The sequence below is a fragment of the Zootoca vivipara genome, chromosome 6, assembly GCF_963506605.1.
Source record: "Zootoca vivipara chromosome 6, rZooViv1.1, whole genome shotgun sequence".
NCBI lineage: Eukaryota > Metazoa > Chordata > Lepidosauria > Squamata > Lacertidae > Zootoca > Zootoca vivipara.
Genome location: NC_083281.1, coordinates 60196467 through 60219736, shown reverse-complemented (window position 1 = coordinate 60219736; position 23270 = coordinate 60196467). Strand labels below are relative to the sequence as shown.

The 23270-nt window shown below is 39.9% G+C and overlaps 1 protein-coding gene across 6 annotated transcripts in view; it reads left to right on the top strand.

Moving 5' to 3' along the window:
• ANKRD11 (ankyrin repeat domain containing 11) overlaps positions 1–23270 on the top strand; it is a 224623-nt gene that overhangs the window by 3656 nt on the left and 197697 nt on the right. Inside the window, exon 1 of one of the 6 annotated variants that reach the window (XM_035116921.2) lies at positions 12282–23194. The exons of the other annotated variants lie outside the window; for them this stretch is intronic. The gene's annotated coding sequence lies outside the window, so the exon portion shown is untranslated. Of the gene's footprint in view, positions 1–12281; positions 23195–23270 lie in introns of those variants that run through there. 6 annotated transcript variants of the gene reach the window in all.

Genomic DNA, 23270 nt, shown 5'->3' with positions numbered 1-23270 from the left:
GGTGGCTGAATTACTTGAAAGCATTGTTATAATTTGTTCAATATTGCGACCTTTATAGTTGGTGCCATTTGATTATATTCCACTGTGCTAATATTGAGATCATATAGGTCCTTGAATATTTGGTTCACAAGCATAGGCTTCTTTTTCATTCTGCTCTTATACTACTCTGAGTATTGTGTGGCTTTATTCATGCTGTATCAATTAGGGCAATCTTTCAAGGAAATAAAAACCTTCAATTCTTGCTTTACATTTAGCTTAAGGTAAAATGAACTTGTATATCTTTTGCTTGAAAATACTTTCCTTATTAATATATAACAATAATACAAGCTTTAAAAATTGATGAAACATTAAGTACTTTATTTTTTGCTGTTCAAATAGAATGAGTATGTTGTTTTAAGCTTCTCTCCTCTGATATTGTTTCAGGCTTCTGTTGAGCTAAGCAGGCAGATCTTACACTAGTTTGAGTCTGGTTAGTTGAGCTGTGCTTAGTCAAGCTGTACTGTAAAAGCAGTATTTCTTTATTTCACTAAACCAAAATTTATATAACTTGTGTTTGTTTGATCCATATAATTCTAATGTAGTTCATGCAAATAAGGTGCAAATATTTCAGGGGTTGGCTTCGAGTTTGCTCATTTCCTGTTCCAAGTGTGGTTTGTAAACATTGCATTAAAATATGATATTTTTGGTGCTGTTATAGGTAAACCTATTGATTTTTAGCAATAGGATTCTTAAATGGGAAAGGCAGCAGTGGGAGGAAACATATCAAGAAGCAATTGCATGTGTTAATGTTCAGACTACAGGGATGTATATGGTATGAGTGGTTATAGTTACTGAGCTGGGAGTGAAATTGAAATGCCTGCATTGTTCTTTTATACACTTTACATCTGCAAAATAGAATGCCTATTCTCTTGGTTTTTTAAAATGCATTTTTTGTGGGAGAAAGTTTCTGTCCTTCAGTGAATCATAGATGTTTTTAGGATTTTGGTAAACCTTGCTGTTGGTGGAGACACTGATGGCAGGAAGGATATTTTCCCAAATGAATGATATTTGTAAATGTCTGTTTTCTGGAATTCTTTGTAGATTTGGATTTCATGAAACGGGAGTATTTGCGAAGTGTGTTAGAATGTTCTGAATATTGCAGCACTTTTTAAATTAATTACTTCAAGGGCAACATTTTCCATGTATCCATATATATACACACACACAGATGGCAGCCATTTGGAGTGGGAGTTCCATTCCTGGCCCCCGCGTGTGCATTGGCAGATCACACATAACCCTGTTCCGCCCCCGTTTTGCCTATTCCAGGTCCAAAAGTACCCACGTGTTGGTAGTTGCATGTCGATTGGGCATGCACAAAATGGTCACTGCCTATAGTAGTCAAATGTACTGATAGTTAAATTTATATCCTGCATTTCCTCCTAAGGGATCTCAGGGCAATAGGGGCATCCCCTTACTTATCAGAGTGACTGTCCAGGAAAATTGGTTGCTTGCTTAATATGGATGGAGTGGTCAGAGTTCCAGAGCTGGGATGGAACTCAATAAAAGGGTGGTACTAGAGATAAAAGCCTGTTGACAAACTGGGTTTATTCCTCAGAGTACATGGGTGATGAGCGGCAGTGAGTGTGGTTTGCTTTGACAAATGATTAAATATAACATTAACATTTATTGTTAAATACTTCAGAATTATTATGTATTTGTAAAGTAAAGTAACCTAAGCCACAAATACTAACTTCAGAATAAATGTCAAAATTGATTTTTAGTTGAATTTGAGTATATGTTTAGAAATTTGACCTTTAATTGATTTTATTCTCAAAGTCAGAAGTACATTCACTGGTGCCAACTCACTGTGGCTATGCACACGAAAGCTCATACCTATGACAAACTTAGTTGGTCTCTAAGGTGCTACTGGAAGGATTTTTTTATTTTGTTTTGACTGCGTCAGACCAACACAGCTACCTACCTGTCACTGTGGCTAGTGTTGGCATGCTGTCTGTCAAGCAAATGGTGCAGCCTAACATACTGTAAATGTTTAGTTGGAAGTCAGTCCCTGTGTGCTGAATGGGGTTTCTCCCTAATCAGGGGTCGGCAACCTTTTTCAGCCGTGGGCCGGTCCACCGTCCCTCAGACCATGTGGTGGGCCAGACTATATTTTTTGGGAAAAAAGAAGAACAAATTCCTATGCCCCACGAATAATCCAGAGATGCATTTTAAATAAAAGGACACATTCTATTCATGTAAAAACATGCTGATTCCCAGACCGTCCGCGGGCCGGATTGAGAATGCGATTGGGCCGCATCTGGCCTACGGGCCTTACCGTAGGTTGCCTACCCATGCCCTAATAGGTGTGCATGGGATTGCAGCTCTATGAATCTGATGAGTTTTCTTGAGGGTAAATGGAAAGTGTCCAACACAAAGTATATTAAGATCTACTTTACAGTGAGCTGTTAAATATGGATTCAGTACTTTTCCCTTAAATAGAGCTGCTTTCTTAGTTGTCCTGTGTGTATTAATTTTCTTCAGATGAGTTACAAATGAAAAGGATGGCCTCATAAATAATGGTGGTTTTGTTGTTGTACAATATTAATGTACAGTAGGTACTTTACACATATAATCACTTGTTTTAATTTTGCTTGTAGTTGTCCCAGAGGAAGGCAAAGAGTAACAAATGTTTCCCAGAGTGTAAAAAAAGGTGTTCCAGAAGCTTGTTTTGGCAGTTTGTCATTCTCCGTTTTTTGGCTGTTTTCAAATACTGTAAATTGATTACTTTGTAAATACAGTACTGTATGCTGACGGGGCTTGCTATGTTAGAGGATAACACTGAAACTCAAATAGCCCTGACCACCTATCCTTTTTATAAATCTATGGGACATGATATCCAGGTCTCTTCTCTTCTAAAGCTTTTGTTGTGATATTTGGTTAAACAAAATAAAGATTTTTCAAAAACTGAAAGGCTTACATTGCATATCTTGCATGACACCTTGATTATATTTAAGCTGCATTGTAGAGTTATGAAATACCATTTTTGGGAGCCTACAGTTGTTCCTTCGGCCAATAACACGAGATGAGCGCTGCAACCCCAGAGTCGATCACGACTGGACCTAATGGTCAGGGGTCCCTTTACCTTTACAGTTGCTGTTATGAATAGTTTTTATCTCATTTTCAATTCCCCCTTTCATTATCTAAAAACCAGGTTTTAAGTATGAAAGATTGCCTCCATGACGGACTTTGCAACTTCAGCAATAGCTAAATCTGTCAGATTTTCTAGCAAACTGTAATATCTTTTTAGTTCACCATGTGAACAAAGTATGTTCTATTCAACACAGTTTGTGTGAACATAGATCAAAAATTGTGCGAGCATAGATCAGTTTGGATGTCATCATTCACTGTCCGATAGACATACAGTGAGTAGTATTGGGGAGCAAGAGCTGAGAGAGAACTTTGGTAACAGTATTCTCCCCATTGCCTTCCCAGGTCACGTTTGCAGTTGCTTTTATGCAGTGATGTGAGGCACACACGACTGTCTGCTTTGTCCCTGCCATCTGGATAAATGCAACATTCCAGTTTGCTGCACTGCCCTTCGCATTTAGGCTCTGAATTATTTATCCTCAAGGAGTCTGTAGGCAGTCTCTTTGCCTCTTTAAAGACAGTCGAGAAGGGTCTGTTAGTTAAAACTAGTATTCAGCCTGCTTTATATACAGAAAATTTTAAACATAGATTCTTCTCTATTGCTTTAATAATGCAAGATTTTATAAAATCAAATATTGTATTTAAAAAGCTATCTGGTTAATGCTTTTGATCTCAATTCACTGTCAAAGGCAGGGTTTTTAATCTTGATTGCTACAGGGGTACCTTTACCTTTTTTAAAAAATCAGATATTTAATGTAAAAAAATCCAACTTTGGATATTCTTCTGGTAAAAATATGACATTTTTAAGATGTGTGAACTGTAATGTTAGCATGTGGAAGAAGCTACCAGGCAATATTTGCATATACTTATGCAATACAGAAAGGAACTCTGCATTGTGGAGTAGATTGCCAGGGTGGGTGAATGACCATAGCTTACTTATGTCACTGCTTCTCAACCTCTGTGCAGCTGGTCTGTATATAGGAAACACACTGGAAAAATGGAGGACACCCAACATTTCAGAGGATGTTCCAGAATTTTTCAAGTGGAGGTGGACTAAAAATTAGTTTTGAACATCTCATATTTTTTAAATGCGTGAAGGCCAATGGTTTTTTGTTCTAGAAATTTTTGTAAATTATTGAGTGACTAGCTTTACTAAAGCATAAACATTAAAAGGATTGGTATGTTGACCCTTTCCCCTAAATTTAAATCAGAGTTTATTTGCATCTCTGGTGTTTCCTGTAGTTATTCAAAATGACAACCATTCTGGACCGTCTCCCAGTAATAGGATTAGTATATTAATGGTGGGCAAAAGAAGGAAGGTCTCTGGATGATTTGGAGTAGATCATTAAGCCTTACCAGCTCCAATTAAAATAATAATGATGATAGTTTATGTCAAGTTGCCTATATATTTTTACTGAATGCAAACATTCCCCTTTCCTTCTTAAGCCCACCACATTTAATGAAGGGGAGTGATTAAAAGACTTTTGTCTTCTGGGTTTCTGGTGTTTTTCCTGTTATTCTGTGTCTCACAGCTACAATAAACCTACCATTAAAATTATTGACTGGTCATTTCTTTGTCAGAGGGCAAATGGGCAAATTTAGCAGGGGATCAAATTCTCCCCCCCCCCGCACTGTATATATTTTAAGTGACTTACTATTTCAATACCGGTTTTATGTGTGATGAGCGGTACCATGAATTGTATTTTAATTCTACATATAGTTCCCAAAATCATGCCAGATGGGTTGAAATTTAGTTTCTTTCAGTGTATATAGGATCCTTTACTGAGCTGTCAACTTAGAGTGATCATGTGTCCATCCATCAATATTGAGTGCAGTGCATGTTTTAAAAATGTTTCTGGGAACCGACTGCCTTGAGTTTGCTATAGGATTTTACCTAAGGATTGTTGTATGTTAGACTTATAAAGGAAATGTAATTGGAAGCAGCCTTCCCATGGTGCCTGCCCTGACTGAGACATAGAGAACTACATACTCCATGAATTGCTACTTTACTGTCTGTACAAACTTGACATGGGAATTGTTCACCATGGGGAGCTAACATGCTGCAGAGCGCTGGATGAATTTGAGAGACCTGAGTTCAAATCCCTGTTCAGCCTTGAAGTAACTGGGGCCAGTCCTCTCTCAGTTTAATCCAGTGTTAGAAATCAGCCAGGTGCCATCCATGTTTTGCAATTGGCACTGGTCCAACTGCAGCCACAAAATGCCAGGTTGCTTTCTGGTGAAAACAAAATGTAATTTAGAGAAGAATCTGAAATATTTTCTTTGAATTGTTTTCTTTGATGTTTTAATGTGTTGTAAACCACTTTGATTTGTTCTTTAAAATATAAAGTGGTATAGAAATGAAAACAACAGCAACAAATTTCATTGAGTGGCATTCAATTGTGGCGACTGTAACCTAGGTTTAAGATGCCATTTGGTATTAGATTATATTTCTGAGTTTCTAACACTGGTAAACTAATTAACAGGATTGTTGTAAGGATCAAATGCACTGACATAATATACTGCACCTTAAGCTTCTTGGAGGAAGGCAGGAATGCAATTGAGATTAAATCAGTGGTATCACTGTGGTTAAGTATAACTATTATTCCAGTTGTAAACTTTTTTTTTGCTTTCTGAAACAAGTAGTGCTTGCTAGAAATAAGCAAATGATCCCAAATTTCAGACAATGCCAGCAGTTAGATGTACATTTGGTGGAGGCCAGGTGATTGTATGCTATTGCCTGTTGTCCTCCTTCCTCAATCCCAGAGGAATTCCTGGAGCATTTGTGCTTCTGTTTTTAATTTGAAGGCTCCTTCATATTCCAAGGCTTCCAGTTTCACCTCCAAAGCACCTAGAAAGAGGTGATGACACAATACAAACGTTAAAGCAAGATTTTATGGGTGGCCACTGCAGTGCACTGATGCTATTTGCTGACATTTGAGCTTTGTTTTTGTGTGCCAAAGCCCTAATAATATATAATCCAATGATTTAAAAGATAAGACCAATATATGTACATGCATTTAGCTCTCTTTTCTTGTATTTATTTTTTAGTTAAGACAGAGCATTAATTTCAGAACAGCTATTTTTGATAGATTGGTGATTGCTTATTTTGGAATTTGATACATGAATCATTATGGGATTTCAACTGAAAAAATGTCCTTCCCACTGTGTCACAACTGCTATTTATTCAGCCTGAGTTTCTCCCCACTCTGGAGTTATTAGACATCTGAGTATCTGCTGTAGTCCTAAAACATACTTTTAAGGCAGGCAACAGTGGTCTGTAAATATGGTTGTGCAATTTAAATATTTTGTTCTGCTTGGGTTTCTGCTGTGGCATAGTACAAATGTCCTATATCTGTATATAGTATTGGGTAGCTGATTCTATTGATCTACTATAATTGCCTTAGCCCTCTGTCTCTGGGTGGCAGGGGTCTGGATCACTTCCCAGGCAAAGTTTCTCCTACAGGGCCTTTCTATTAATGTACAAAAGGACAACTTAGACTTCACATACCTTTCATCTTCTTGATCTGCCCTCTCTCTGCATCGGTCTCCTTATGACACTCTGTACTGTTTTGAGACTAATAATGAGTATGGTGACTGGGTGTCACCTTGACACTGGCACAAGGCCAACCGTGGCCTCTGACCACTTGGACAACAGAGCTGCTCATCACATGATCAGATGCTTAAGAGTATTTTTGTGTAGAGTAGTCAGTCTAGCAACCTGTTGGCGTATCTAGTATTCTGTTGCCATATCTCCTTACCAACCTGGTTTAGTATGACTTTTTATTTGCTCTGCAAAGAAAAGCAGGGTGTAGCTTTAAACATATAAACTTTTAACTTCACTCTTGTCAAGCTGGAACCAAAAATCGCACAAAGTTACACATAATTTGTTGACCAGGGCTTGGCAAGGTTTACCTCACCAGGGCTAGTTCACTCCAGCAGAGATCTCTCCATGGGCCAGATTGTGTGTGCGTGTGAGCAAGCGCCTGTGATTTCCGTTGTCTACGTCTGCGCAGATGAGATTTCTGGCGTTGTGGAAGCAAGCCCCCGTGCCACACTGGTTTAGTGCAGCGTGCGGGGACTGGCCGGGTGGGCGGCTCGGTTCGGGAGTGGCTCGTGGGTCGCTTGTGGCCCATGGGCCTTAGGTTGCCTACCCCTGCTGTTGACTATTGCTCTGGGATGGCAGTTTTAACAATGTTGGAAGCATGTGTACACATCATTGTGTATCAGTTGTGCTCACTATGTTACATTGGGCAGTTAATGAGCTTGCTGACTGGAAGGTTGATGTTTTGAATCCGCGTGATGGTGTGAGCTCCCGTTGCTCTGTCCCAGCTCCTGCCATCCTAGCAGTTCGAAACCATACCAACGTGAGTAGAAAAATAGATGCTGCTGCAGCGGGAATGTAAATGGCGTTTCCTTGTGCTCTGGCACTCCTCTTGGTGTCCCGTTGTGCCACAAGCGGTTTCGTCATGCTAGCCACATGACCTGGAAAGCTGTCTGTAGACAAACGTCGGATCCCACTGCCTGAAGCGAGATGAGGGCTCTGGAGACTAGTACTTGGGAGAAAGCTGGTGGAGCAAATCTGTAACACGCATTGTATGATGTAAGCTGTTCTTTTAAGAATGTACTATACTACAGAACTCCTCTAAACACCTTATATTTTCTCATTCAATTATTTGCATCAAATTGTGCTTCATATATTTAGATACTGAAGGTACCTATCTAATCTCTGCTCCCCAGTCAAGTACCGGTATATTGAAGTAAATATGTTTAAACATTAAGCTTCATGGAAAATAATATGCTTCTGGTGCTATCCAGTGAACAGCTTTATAGGGCACATTTGTCAAGCCCTATGTAGCTTTTCCAGTATAATAAAGGGTTACAGTTCTGGTGACTTATGTACAGTGATGGTGGGCAGGGCAGGGGAATAAGTTTCAGGAACCTTGTAGATTCAAGGCACTGTTAGTTTCCAGGACATGAAGTGTCTTAATACAGTGGTACCTCGGGTTAAGTACTTAATTGGTTCCGGGGTGCCATTCGCATCCTGAAAAGTACTTAACCCGAGCGGCAATAGCGCGTGTGTGTGAAGCGCTGATAGAGCGCGCAGAACACTTCTGTGCATGTGCGCGTGGCGAAACCCGGAAGTAAACACTTCCGGGTCCGCCACATACTTAACCTGAAAGTACACAACCTGAGGCGTACTTAACCCGAGGTATCACTGTATTCCCTCTCCTCACAATGCTCCTCAAAATGGTTGAACTATTTGTAGTTAGCAATGTGAGAGTGAAATCTGTAATGCATAAAGTAAAAGACTGAATGTTTGAATATTGACAGTTTCATGTGGAATACAGAACAAGCTATGGTTTTGGGTCCCCCCCCTTAAATCTTTCTATCAGCTATTTATGGTAACATACAAGAAAAAAAAACAACTTTAGCTAGATATACGTAGCTGGAAAAATCCCAGCTAGTTAAGATTCTACAAATTACATGTCCATTTTAGTTGTGGAAGTTCTGAACCAATGATTAATCAGCTGGAATAGGGCTAATAAAATGAAGCTTAATCCAGATAATGTGGAGGTACTGTTTGTTGATGGGTGTTTTCTGACCAGAAAGCTGGTGTTCAGCCTGTTCTGGATAGGATTATGCTTTTCACTTAAGGATCATGTTTGCAATCTTAAGGGTACTGAAACTAGATTGCTGACTGACCCTGGGTATTTGGAGTGGTGATTACTTCTGGTTTTACTCTGTTTTAATGAGAATTTAGTTCTTTTTGAAAATATTTTTATGAGTGTATATTTTATTTGGTTCAATTATTTTTTTGTAAATTGCTTTGGGAGAATTATGAAATTTAAGAGCAGGGTAAATATAAACAAATAATTAGAAACTGTTATGCTCCCATTTACCTGTTTCTGATCTCAGCAAAATGGTTGAGTACTGTATATTCGTGCGTATAAGACTACTTTTTAACCCAGGAAAATCTTCTCAAAAGTCGGGGGTCGTCTTATACGCCAGGTCATATTTCTTTTACGGCGAGTATATCCCAAATTCTATATTTTAACTGGAAAAGTTGGGGGTCGTCTTATACGCCCAGTCGTCTTATACACAGGAATATACGGGTAGTTTGAATAAATAACTTTGCTATAGGTTTCTGCCTGTCTTACCTGTCAGGGTAATTGACATACCTGGTCTACTGTTATTATTTTTTCTTTGTGGAATTCTTGAGTACTTAAACAGGCACTAACTACCCTGTAAGGAGGAGACAGTCAAAGTGCAAGTCCTTAAACAATGAAAACAATGTCTTGTTCCAGATAATTCCAGAATTCTAAGTATCTTAAACAATTCAAAGCCAAATGTTCTCCTAGGAAGCAAATTACAAACCTATCCACCAGTCTTCAAATGCCAAATTTTAAATTGCCATTTTTTTTTAAAAAAAAAGCAACAACAACTTGGTGTATTGCAGGTGTATCTTTATTTTTGTTACAAATTCATTGTTACAAATGAAGGCAAACAACTGTGGTAAATATGTCTTGCCAATTATTGTAGTTAATTATTATTTTTCACTGACATTGCACATTGGGGCATTTCATCAATAGCTGTACTGCAAATGTTCCTGCATTTTGCATTTATTGTCATGAAGTGTAATTTTCGCTTAACTGTAGTTTGCTTTTATATATTTTCCTCCTGGTTGTCATGGAAACTCAGTCCAGTGTTGCACTGGCTGCTAACAAGTGCTAGGTTACATTGCCTTTTATAATGGAGCTGTGTTAGTCATGCTGCAGTTTTTCAGCGATGGAACCCCGTTTGGAGATGTACCTCATAAAATTATAACATGATTGCAGCATTTTGAGCATCTTTCAGAATGTAAATATTGGATATTTTATGAACAGTTTCTTTTGTTACAAGAGTTGGGTGCCTAAACTGGCTGTTGGAATCTTCACAGCATCTTTTGATGATAGGGTTTGAAATCTTCTATATTATATTCATGATATCAAATATCTTGATTAGTAGTATTTTCTTCCTGTGTCATGGAGCTCTGTTGGAAGATGTTAATGTTGTGAAATACAGGAAAGATTTTGCATTCATTTGTTTTATAATATACCTTTAAAAACGATAATTTAAAAAGTACTCATGGTAAATTAACAATTGCTTTACCTATTTGATCATAGTTTCATCCTTGAAAGCACTACCTTTTGTTCTTACGTGGAGAATGTGTTACCATGTTGGCGGTTTAGGTATTGCTGATAGAGGGAAATTCATTCTTGTGTTCATATAACTTTCCTTAGTTTTTTGTTTAAAAAATCCCTGTCAAACTTGGAATATATTTAACTTTAGGGTCATTGAGGTTTTTTTTTTTTGAGCAATGGAGTTCTTATGCAAAATAAATCAAACTGAAAACTGCATGTTCTTTTAGAGTGACAGAACAGATCTTGTCTTTGCTTGCTAGTACAGAAGGGCAAATCATGGCCCACAGTACTAAATCAAAGCACAAAATACAGGCAGGCAAATTGTTCTGCATGATGGGCCACTTTGCAGAATGTGGGTTGCTTCATATTGTGAATCTGCATATGTTGTTGTTGTTGTTGTTGTTGTTGTTGTTGTTTTCATTGATATGGTAGATGCTAGACCATTAGTAATGGGTGAGGCCTGTAGATCATGGGTAGGCAAACTAAGGCCCAGGGACCGGATTTGGCCCAGTCGCCTTCTAAATCCGGCCCTCAGGTGGTCCAGGAATCGGCGTGTTTTTACATGAGTAGAATGTGCCCTTTTATTTAAAATGCATCTCTGGGTTATTTGTGGGACATAGGAATTCATTCATTCCCCCCTCCCAAAATATAGTTGATGATCTTCGGCGGGCTAGGGACAAAGGTGAGAGCTGTTTCCTAGTTCTGCTGGATCTCTTAGCGGCCTTTGACACCATTGACCATAACATCCTTCTGGACCGTCTAGAGGGGCTGGGAGCTGGGGACACTGTCATGCAGTGGTTCCGCTCCTTCCTCCTGGGCTGTGTTCAGAAAGTGGTGGTGGGGGATGAGTGTTCAGACCCCTGGGCTCTCACCTGTGAGGTGCCTCAGGGTTCCGTCCTCTCTCCCATGCTTTTTAATATCTATATGAAGCCGCTAGGAGAGATCATCTGGGGGTTTGGGCTGGGTGTTCATCAGTATGCGGATGACACCCAGCTCTTTTTTTTATAGAATATATTTATTGTTTTAAATTTATATGACAGACACACTACATATATACATATATACATATATACATATTACACACCTACCAACATAAAATTCGCCTCATAATAACACAAATCTAAAGACAAACATAAAAACATAAAAAACACATTATTCTATAATTTTCTAAATTATACTGTTTATCAAAATCTAAAAGAAAAAAACTTCCAATTAAACTTGCTGTATTTTATCTTTTTTCTTAATGTTTTCGCACAGTTTATATATACGTTACATATTTCCATCCTTTAGTCCTATCTTTAACAATTTATTTTACAAGGTACAGTCTACTTCTGCCAATAGAGTTTCTTTTATATTATTGTTTTTCAAATATTCTTTAAAGGCTCCCCATTCCTTATTGACTACTTGTTTCATCTGACTTCTTATTCTACCTGTTGTTTTTGCCAGTTGCATGTATTCTACCATTAAAGACTGCCATTCCATTATATTGGGTATTGGTTTGTTTTTCCAATTTCTCGCTATCAGTATTCTGCCTGCAACTGTTCTATACATGAGCAATATTTTCTCAGATCTTCCTATTTCCTTTGGCATTATACTTAATAAAAATGTCTATGGTCTTTTCTTGAATGTACATTTTAGTAATTTCTTTAATTCTTCATATATGTTATTCCAAAATACACCAACCTCTGTGCAGGACCACCACATATGCCTGTAAGTTCAATTTTCTTTCTCGCATCTCCAACATATGGGGAATCTATTTTTATACATTTTAGCCAGCTTTTCCGGGGTTTGGGGCCCGGATGACACCCAGCTCTACCTCTCTTTTAAATCAGAACCAGTGAGGGCGGTGAATGTCCTGTGTTAGTGTCTGGAGGCGGTTGGATGATGGATGGCAGCTAACAGATTGAGGTTGAATCCTGACAAGACTGAAGTACTGTTTTGGGGGGGACGGGGTGGGCGGGTGTGGGAGACTCCCTGGTTCTGAATGGGATAAGTGTGCCCCTGAGGGACCAGGTGCACAGCCTGGGAGTCATTTTGGATTCACAGCTGTCCATGGAGGTGCAGGTTAATTCTGTGTCCAGGGCGGCTGTCTACCAGCTCCATCTGGTACACAGGCTGAGACCCTACCTGCCCGCAGACTGTCTCACCAGAGTAGTGCATGCTCTGGTTATCTCCCGCTTGGACTACTGCAATGCGCTCTACATGGGGCTACCTTTGAAGGTGACCTGGAAACTGCAATTAACCCAGAATGCGGCAGCTAGACTGGTGACTGGGAGCGGCCGCTGGGACCACATAACACCGGTCCTGAGAGATCTGCATTGGCTCCCAGTACGTTTCTGAGCACAATTCAAAGTGTTGGTGCTGACCTTTAAAGCCCTAAACAGCTTCGGTCCTGAAGGAGTGTCTCCACCCCCATTGTTCAGCTTGAACACTGAGATCCAGCGCTGATGGCCTTCTGGCAGTTCCCTCACTGCGAGAAGCAAAGCTACAGGGAACCAGGCAGAGGGCCTTCTCGGTAGTGGTGCCCGCCCTGTGGAACACCCTCCCATCAGAGGTCAGAGAGATAAACAACTACCTGACATTTAGAAAATACCTAAAGGTATTTAGGGAAGTTTTTAGTCTGTGATATTTTAATGTATTTTGATGTGTGTTGGAAGCCGCCCAGAGTGGCGGGGGAGACCCGGCCAGATCGGCAGGTTATAAATAAATAAATAAATAAATAAATTAGTCAGGCCCCCCACAAGGTCTGAGGGACAGTGGAACAACAGAGGGACAAACTGTTGAAAAAGTTTGCTGACTCCTGCTGTAGATGGTTTTCAGCCTTTCAGCTAGCCTAAGAAAGACCAAGAGCCCTAGTAACGTAATACCTTTGGTACTCAAAATTGATTTAGTTCTTGAGGATATTTTATAGGCTCAGAGAATAAGATATTGAAAAATAGCACAAATATTGCAGAAATCTGTTAATTAAAAACTGCCTTCATGTAATCAAGTCTGTCTGCTTAGTCATGTAAGCTGGAAACTTTTTTTTTAAAGCAAAGATTTCAAGGATTTTTCATGAAGCTGTGGGCTGCACAAATATCTCAGCATGTGGTTTGTGGGCCTTACATTGCTTGCTGATGGAGCACAGTCTGTTCTAATTCAACATTTTCTTGTAGCCTTAGACATGATCTAAGATGAGCAAAGGACAGCTTGTGTAATTCTCCAGAACTGTAAATGTACACAATAAAAGAAAGCTATGTATAGAAAAAAGCAGTTCAGTCCTGCCTAAATCATGTGAACCTGGACTCGAAAATCTCCTTGTAGGTTATGCTCAATGGTAAGATTTGCCATTTGCAAGTTCCACCTCAGCTAATTGCTAAGGAATTTTTCAAAGTGTATTGCATAGTTTTTAGGAAATAACAAATATATTATGTACCTTAGGTGTGTATGGTAATAACAAACTAAAACAAGTTGTGTTTGTCTTTTAATTTCGAGCATCTGTTTTGTTTCCATTTTTTATATTAAAAGGCAAGAGGATGGTTTTTAGGATTGGAATAGCAGAAATTTTAAAGAAAATTATTGCAGGAATAGGTCTCTTCTTGATTGTCATGTGCTTCATGTTATTGTGTAGACTTCCAAAATCATGTTATTTTTCTTGCTGAAAAATAGTCTGAACAGATTGGTAGGATCCAGCAAGTATCTTCTGTGTATCCAAGTATTTCCACATGCATTCACTGGGAATACTCTGGATTCCCCCCCCCCATTTGAATGTGGCTGATTGGAAGCCGTTTCTGGTGTGCTTATTTGACCGTATACAGCAGTGATGGCGAACCTATGACACACGTGTCAAACGTGACACGCAGAGCCCTCGTTGCTGGCACACGCCCCATGGCCCATTCGCGCTGTTGTTGTTGTTTCCCCTCCCCTTTTGTTCTCCCACTCCTCCTCACGCTACAGCTTGTCTCCGCTGTTAAAACCCGGATCCCTTTTTGTTGTTGTTGTTGCTGGTAGTCAGAGATTGGTTTTTTAACCCTTTCTGTGTTGTTTTTCTGGCGCTTTGGCAGACGATGATTGGGTGTAATAGCGTTCATTTTTTAACCTGTTCTGTGCTGGGGTTTTTGGCGCTTTGGCAGACTATGTCGGTGCTGCGTGTTAGTTCCAGCAAAGGTATTATTTGCCATTTATTTCTGTTCTCTCCCCCCCAAAAGCGCAGCAGCTTTGGGGCACCCCCCCAAAAGCAAAACAACTTTTGCCCCCCCCCAAAAACCCTCCAATGGAGATGGGAGTCTGACAACAACTGGAGGGCCACAGGTTCCCCACCTCCACTTTAACTGATAGTTAAAACAAGCCAAATGTAAATGCGTTATTGCAGCTTTTTTGTGTAAAGAAATAAGATTATTATTTATTTATAGCATTTTATACTGCTCATTAGCAATAGGATTTTAGGTCAATGTACAGTTTTTAAACCATAAAATACACAAATACTGCATAAACATAGAATCAAAGATAATGTAAAACAACAGTAGTGCCCAAGGTTTAAAAAGGGCTCTGACATGTTTGTTTGTCTGAGTCCTTTTTAGACTTTGGGCACTGCTAAAAAGCTTTATAAAATAAAAGCCTACCAAAATAAAAAGGTTATTTACCTGGTGCTTAGAAAACACTCAAAACAGGCACCAGTTGAGGGCATGCCACAACCAGGACACCTCCATTGAAAATGCTTTACCAAAAACAACTGCTTACCCCTCCTCATTTGGCAGGGGCATTAATATATTGGCCTCCAGTATTGTGAGCCAAGGATACCCATGTAAAACCAAAACAAGTGGCTGTTGTAAAGTGATATATCTCTTATTGGTCTAAATATATCATTTGCTAAAGTGATACCTTATGTACCACTGAGGTAGATTAGATGCTATCTTAATTTGTATTGCATTGTCAGGGTCAGCTCAGCAGAGATACACCAAGCAAAAGTTAATTTTTACTAGCTGGCTTTAGGTGAATAACTGCTAGCTTCTAAGTATTTGACTTATAGGCTTGTAGGGATCTGAAGAACTGAAAGAGGTAGACAATACATATATTGTCAAAAACATTCTCTGAGCTCCTTAAATCAGGACTGATACTCTTTAGGTACTTAGCTTCTTTCAGTTTTCTCTTTACATGCATATATCATCATAAATAAATGTAAGTATGCTTACCCATAAAGTTCAGAGGCAGCCTTTTGAGCTTGACCAAAGATAATCCAGTGTGCAGAAGCTGGATGGAGGGTGGGGGAAGCAAGTTCCATTTTTCAGGATTTTTTTTTTGAGCAAGCTAGAATTGTATTAAACAAATATTACTTTCCATACATGTATTCAATCTTCTTTTTGGGATTGACACATTGTGGTGCAGCCTGCCTTCTAGTAATTTAATGAAAAATGTCTTAATTATCAGATAGAGAAGTTACCTGTAGTATCTTAGACAAACCAAATAATTGAATAATTTTAGTTTAAATTGGGGGTGGCTAAGCGGCAGATGTTTTATGAACTACAATTCTTATCACCCCCAGAATCTGTGGTTAATTGTCAGGGATGGTAGGATTATATTTCTGTGGAAGGGAGACTAAAAATGAACAACAAAGGTGGGCTCTGTAAGATATTGTGAGGGACAGGGGATATCGCGAAGTCCCTCCCCTCCTGAGTTCAAGCCCATCCCCGAGCACAGGGGAAAGCAGAGAGAGTTCCGATTCCAGTGGGGAAGCAGGAAGTCGTGTCCGAGGCTCAGGCAAGGTAGAGGAGCCAGGGTACCAGGTGGGACAGGAAGGGGCAAATAAGGGGGGGAGACCCATCCCCCCAACTCCGGAATTACGCAGAAAGAGGAGGGGAAAGAGGATGGGTCTGCCAAAGCTTTTGTGTTGGAGAAAGACGCGCCAAAAGCCATTCGGAGGTTCTGAACCCGACTGAACACCTAGCTCCGTGTATATAGCAATGACTTCAGCACTGTAAATACGCAGCACCAATAAAAGAATAAAATGCAGAGCTGTGTAGAGTCGTTACTCTGAAGTAGCCCGCTCCGGCCACTGTGACAGATATATACTCTGCAAAGTTTGAAAGACAAATACCCACCGTCTTATCATCTAGGCGCTTCTGTGCGCTACTCTGGTTCGCCAGAAGCGGCTTAGTCATGCTGGCCACATGACCTGGAAGCTGTCTGCAGACAAATGCTGGCTCCCTCGGCCTATAGAGCAAGATGAGCATGCAACCCAGAGTCGTCCACAACTGGACCTAATGGTCAGGGGTCCCTTTACCTTTACTTTCATCACCTAGGTTGTTTTTTTTGTTGTTGAAGATCTTGTTGCCCTTTCTACATGTTTTGTTTATTTTAGATACTTGTTTGGACTGTTTATATTTATTTGTTTATATTGAGATTAATCAAATAACCTTATCCTTGATGTCAGCTGGTGATTTTTTGTTTGTTTTGATTTTTAAAAGATTTCTATTTCCCCCCCTATATTAGTAGACAACCTTTTATAGTTATAGAGTTATAGTGCAACAATGTCTAGAGGGCATCAGGTTTGCCACCCCTACATTTAATGACATGCTTCTCAATGACAGCATGCCCATCTGTTCTGTAAACCCTCCCTCCTATCCAGGGTACCGCACTCAGGATTTTTTTTAAAGCTGCCAGTAGTTCTTTTTAGCTGAATACAACTCCTGCATTAGAGTAACTGACTATTCAGTTGGTCAGCAGGCTGAAATGAGTCATCTTGAGGGACCTGATTTTGGTTAGAATTTTGCTAAAACAACCACAAAACACTGTTTACATCTGACAAGAACTTGTTTCTAATAAAAGAAAATTACATGTAATTTCATATACAGTGGTACCTCGGGTTAAGAACTTAATTCGTTCTGGAGGTCCGTTCTTAACCTGAAATTGTTCTTAACCTGAGGTACCACTTTAGCTAATGGGGCTTCCCGCTGCTGCAGCACCGCCGTCGTGTGATTTCTGTTCTCATCCTGAAGCAAAGTTCTTAACCCGGGGTACCACTGTACAGTACTGTATAGGTTTGTTTTAGGTTTCCAGACAAAAATGGAGGTAAAGCCCTATTTACAGTGTACAGTGGTGCCTTGCTAGACGAATTGAATTCGTTCCACGGGTCTTTTCTTATAACGAAAAATTCGTCTAGCGAATCCTATAGGAATGCATTGATTTTTTTTTTGAAATTTTTTTTTGCCCATAGGAATGCATTAATTGAATTTCAATGCATTCCTATGGGAAACCGCGATTCGCAAGACGAATTTTTCGTAAAATGAATTTGTCTAGCGAGGCAACCTCCGCTCGAAAAATCCTTTCGTTAAGCGGAACTTTTGTTAAGCAGGGCATTCGTTAAGCGAGGCACCACTGTACTATAAATCCAGCACATTTATATGCTGCAAATGTGGCTGGAATAGTCCAATATCCCTTCAACTGTGGTGTTGGTGACATCTCACTTTCTGTTAGCTTTTGTTATACTAGAAGTAGGGATTGGCACAAGGGTTTCATATTGCTGGCGCATTAATTTTTCAGTAGCATGAGCCTATTTACTTAGGATTCCCTAATCATTTAATGCTAATAGTATATAAAGGATTGTGCCTGTACAAGAAAAGCTGTCAGCCTGTTTGAAACCAAAACCTGGCCTCTAAGATACTTTGTGCTATAGCTGCAGTTTTCCTTTTCAATTGAAGTTCAGTTTTTTTTCAGGGTGCTGCTTGGATGTCAGCAATGCAAAGACTCAGAATTAAGAATTGAAATATATCAGTGTGAGCAGACCAGGGTGGAAAATAATACATATAAGTGCTTGGTATTAATTCAGTGGATGAAATACACTGTGATTGTTGGGTGCACACACTAATGCAGGCTTCCTCAACCTCGGCCCTCGAGATGTTTTTGGCCTACAACTCCCATGATCCCTAGCTAGCAGGACCAGTGGTCAGGGATGATGGGAATTGTAGTCTCAAAAACATCTGGAGGGCTGAGGTTGAGGAAGCCTGTACTAATGTAAATGAAAATAAACTTCTTGTGGCATTTTTTAAAAAAGATCAACATTGTTCTGCAACAATTTGTTCTTTAAAAGGAATAAGGTAGAATTTTCAGATGGGACAGCGTTTTTGCCAAACAGAACCTCTAGTACAGGCATGTCCAAAGTCCTTTGGGGGGGGGGCTAATCGGCCTGCTGGTCGGTTTAATCTGGCCCTTGTGGCAGTTTATTTCCTGGGGTAAAATCCTAATAAAACCTCGACAACATCAATCCTGCTCAACAACTTCAACCCTAAAAAAAGCTCAACAACAACTTCAATCCAAAAAAGGCCAACAACTTTGGTTGGCCCTTTGGTCGGCCTTCACAGCCCTTCACTTCATCAAATCTGGCCCTATTTGAAAAAAGTTTGGACACCACTGCTCTAGTATGAAGGCTTTCATGTACATTTCACTGAATGATTGAGTATCAGTTATAAAGATAATTTTCAGAAGTGTTAGGTTTTTTTCATTTTTTGATTATACTTGAGTTCAACATAAAATGCATATTGCTTGCTTTCTCTTTCTTAAATTCTGGAATAGACATCTGAATTAGTATTTTAGACACTAAGTACCCAACTAAAATATTTATTTATTACACTGCTATCCCGCCTTTCTTTCAAAAGGGTCATACATAGTTCTCCATCTTCCCATTTTATCACAACAATCTTGTGAGGTATGCTAGGCTGAGAGGTAGTGTCTGGGTCAAGGTAAGCTTCATGGCTGAATGGGAATTTAAACCCTCTCAGGTCTTTCAGGTCCCAGTCCAATCCTCTAACTGCTGTAGTATAGTGACTGGAGTATTGAACCTGAACTGGGAAATGAGGATTAAAATTCTTCAACATGGATCACTGTAGGTTGCTTCAGGCCATATTTCTGTCTAAATTGTTTAGCAGGATTGTGAGGTTAAAATGGGATAACCTTTTGAACTTCTTGGAGGCAGGGCAAGATACAAATATGATAATCAAAGATGCAGGATACTAATATTTTCTACATTATTATTATTATTATTATTATTATTATTATTATTATTATTATTTATTGCCACCACCACTCCACCCATCCGTCTGGGTTTCCCCAGCCACTCTGGGCGGCTTACAGCATATAAAGTTTGCAAGCTTCTACAGTCTTTCCAATAAAAATAGCCCCAATAAAATGTATCACTTTACTTGCTTTGTTTCTTCTTTGTATTACATGCAGCTTCCATTCTGTTTAGAATTGCAAAAGATCCCTATGGCAGAAATAGAAGTGTAACATGAGAGAGGCATTATGCTTTTTTTTGTTTTGTTTTTTAAAAGTGCTCTCTTGAAAACTAATCAGTCCTCCTTTGCTTTTCATTTCAACACTCCCTCCCCATCTGTTCTTTACTTTTACCTAGCTCGCTGGAAGTCCATGTACCACCTGCCTCCTAAATTTGCTCTTCTTTTCCAGTTACTTGTTTCCAGACTAGATGCTTCTTTTTCATATTGTTCCTCCTCCTTGATGTTCATGGTTATGTGTCTAAGACTGCTAGTCTGGCTTCACTTTTCTAGCTGACATAGGTGCTATGCACATAAATATTCAAATGTGTTTTCAGGTCATTGTATTAAACTAAAACCAGTTGTGGCTCTGATGTGTGGTTAACTCTCCATTGCTTAGGAGCATCGTGTTAACAGAACAGGAAATCCTTTGGGTTTTTCTCAGTACAGAAGGCTTGGTACTGCCATAAAAGGAGGTTGTTGTTTGGTTTTTTTTGTATATGGAGGGTTCCTTTCCAAAGAAAGAATAGTCAACCTTGCCTTCATGATTAAATAAGTAGCTCCTATTTATGTACATGAAACCTTAAGTAACACTGCATACATTTCACTTTTTAGTTCAGCCCCTGGAGTTCTTATATAACTTAATTTTAGCAAACATTGGTGGTTGACTAAGCTGGGATACTAGTGTTAAAGACTGCTCACCATCTGCTTCAGCATTTTTGAACATGTCAGAGGTTCTCTCCAAATGGAATGTTCTGTACTTGGCTAGGCCTCCTGCTGTCTGGATTGGTTTGTCATGCATTGTAGCACACTGGTTCATTTTCCTAGTTCAGGTCTGGCTTTTATTGTTATATTTGAAGTCATTTTTATATGTCTACTAGCTGGCGCTGCTACGCGTTGTGGTGGCTCAGTTTGTTAAATGGAGCCTCAGAGTCCCACTTGAGACTCCCCTCACCTTCAGAGTCCCCCTGTTTTTTTGTGTTATGTTTATATAGGTGCATCCCTGTGTCTCTCCCCACCCTGTCCCGGACCCATTACCTATCCCTGTCCCTCCCCCCCCACCCCGGTTCATCCCTGTGATTGGGCCCACCCTGTCCTGACCCATGGCCTATTCGGCCCCTACCTCCACTCGGCCTAGTCTGGAAAGCGGCCTAGTCTGCAAAGGCGAACGGAGATACTGTGGAGAGGGCAAGTTTCATCCCTGTGTCTCCCCCCCAACATGTTTCCTATCTCTGCTCCCTATTCCGCCCCCTCACCCCCCCTGGCAAGGCCCTACCTCCACTTGGCCTAGTCTGGAAAGGGGCCTAGTCTGGAAAGCCGAACCTGTGGAGAGGGTAGGTTTCCTAGGTGTAGTACCAGTGTAGCCGTCACTAGAGGGTGCTGTGTTGCAATCTCTCCTGTGCTCCCAGCATGCACTTGCGGGTGATTTGTGAGTTCTGGAACACAGGGTTTTGGGGGTTTTACGTGGCGTAGGTGTGACATCTGTCTTAGCAAACTTTATAAGATTAATCTCACGGTAGCATGGGACGTTGTGTGCAAATTTGAACACTATCGGTCAAGTGGTTTCGGTGAAAAGTGGAAACACACCCACATGCCGTTAAGATATATAGATATATAGAGATATAGAGCTATCACTATAAAGTAGGCCTGTCCAACTGGTTGGTTGCGATCTACTGGTTGATCACAGGCTTTTCCTGGTCGATCGCCCCCCCAAAAAAAACCCAACCCCCCTTCAACAACTATCTTCTCTCCCCCTAAAAGTAAGTTCAACAACTTTGGTGAAGCCTCCCTCAAAAAAGCTCAACAGATCTGGTCAATCCAATAGGTAGATCACTGCCAGTTTATTTATAGTGGGAGTAGATCAGTCTCTGGAAAGTTGGACACCCCTGCTATAAAATATTGCTATATATTCAGGTATTGTAGTGCAGTTTTTTTTATCCACAATTAAGACAGCTCATCCTACAAGACCAAAGAGCATTTCTGGCTAGCATGGTATGGAGACAGTATAATCCTCTCCTTTTGAATGAGTGGCTTACCCATATAACCAGTACTCTGTAAAGTGCTCTACAACTTATATTTTCACAATGAAGCTGTAATGCTAGTTTGTAATTGAGGCTAATTTTTAAAGGCCAATGTTCAATGACCACGCAGATACATGTCTCTGAAGCCCTAGCCTATTACTCAGTACCTCACAACCTCCAAAAGAGGTTTATGCATGGTACCCAGGTGGTCGTCTGTTATAGGGACAGGTGTGCTAAGCTTCAGCTATAGAACTGCACCGTGCATCTGGCTACAGTTTGATGATGATTATTGCATTACTTTGCTCAAATTTAAATTGCCTTGCTGCCTTTTGCATAGCTGCCAAGTTATCCCTTTTTTAAGGGATTTTCCCTTATGCTGAATAGGCTTCCTCGTGAGAAAAGGGAAAACTTGGCAGCTATGGCCTTTTGTTTTTCTACTAGAGATTGGTGATTTTTATTGTAGTTGCCTAGTGCTATCTTTTATAGGTTAGCCTTGACTTCTTTTACTTAAGAACAGCTGGCTTCACTGCAATTATGAGTCACAGTTTGCTTGTTCTGGAATGATAATAGCAAGCACCAGATATCTTATTCTTATGGTAGTGTTAGCTATAAAAAAAAATGAAGGTGATACTTAAAAAGGAAAGGTATATTTTATTGGTGAATATTAGCTTCTGCTTGGTACCCAGGTGGCACTGTGGTTAAACCACTGAGCCTAGGGCTTGCTGATCAGAAGGTCGGCGGTTCGAATCCCTGTGACGGGGTGAGCTCCCGTTGCTTGGTCCCAGCTCCTGCCAACCTAGCAGTTTGAAAGCACGTCAAAATGCAAGTAGATAAATAGGAATCGCTACAGCGGGAAGGTAAACGGCGATTCCATGTGCTGCTCTGGTTTGCCAGAAGCGGCTTTGTCATGCTGGCCACATGACCTGGAAGCTATACGCCGGCTCCCTCGGCCAATAATGCAAGATGAGCGCGCAACCCCAGAGTCGGTCACGACTGGACCTAATGGTCAGGGGTCCCTTTACCTTTACCTTTATTAGCTTCTGCTAATGTTTTTGTAAATGCTAGCATGGGATAGTTATATGATACAATTGCCAGTAAATTTCACAAGCTCTTACCTGTACGGTACTTACAGCATATTGTTATTACTTTTGTTTTTAAACCAGGACAAGAAGTAAATAGTTTGATTTTAAAGTAGTAATTTTTTTCCTGAGGGAGCAAACCTGTGCTACTCTTTGTTTGTGAATGTATTCTTTCTATTCTCCTGTCTTGAAAAAAATTCAGTTTATAAGAGAAACCAGAATGATTAGTAAATAAGTTTTGTAATTATGTGAATCCCAGGTTATCTTGATCAAGTTTGTCCAAATTCAATGGCTAAGATTCTACCCCTCCCCGAAACCTACCGGATATCTTTTCTTCTCATTTTCTTCTGGCTTTCTGAAAAGATTTTCTCAAATTTTATTTCAATATTTTCTTTGTATGTGACTCTGAAAGTAGATTATTTTTTTAAAAGGGCTGAAAGGAAAATCCCAGTTGCACAAATAGGACATCACAGTGCTATCACCCAGTGGACTGTTGAAGTAGCAAAGCACATTGGGAATAGAATTCAACAAGATGTTTTTATGAGGTGTAGTAATTTTAGCTTGCCTTTTTTTCCAGAAGCTTGCATTGTGAGTCTTTATATTTATGTAAGATAACTTTTG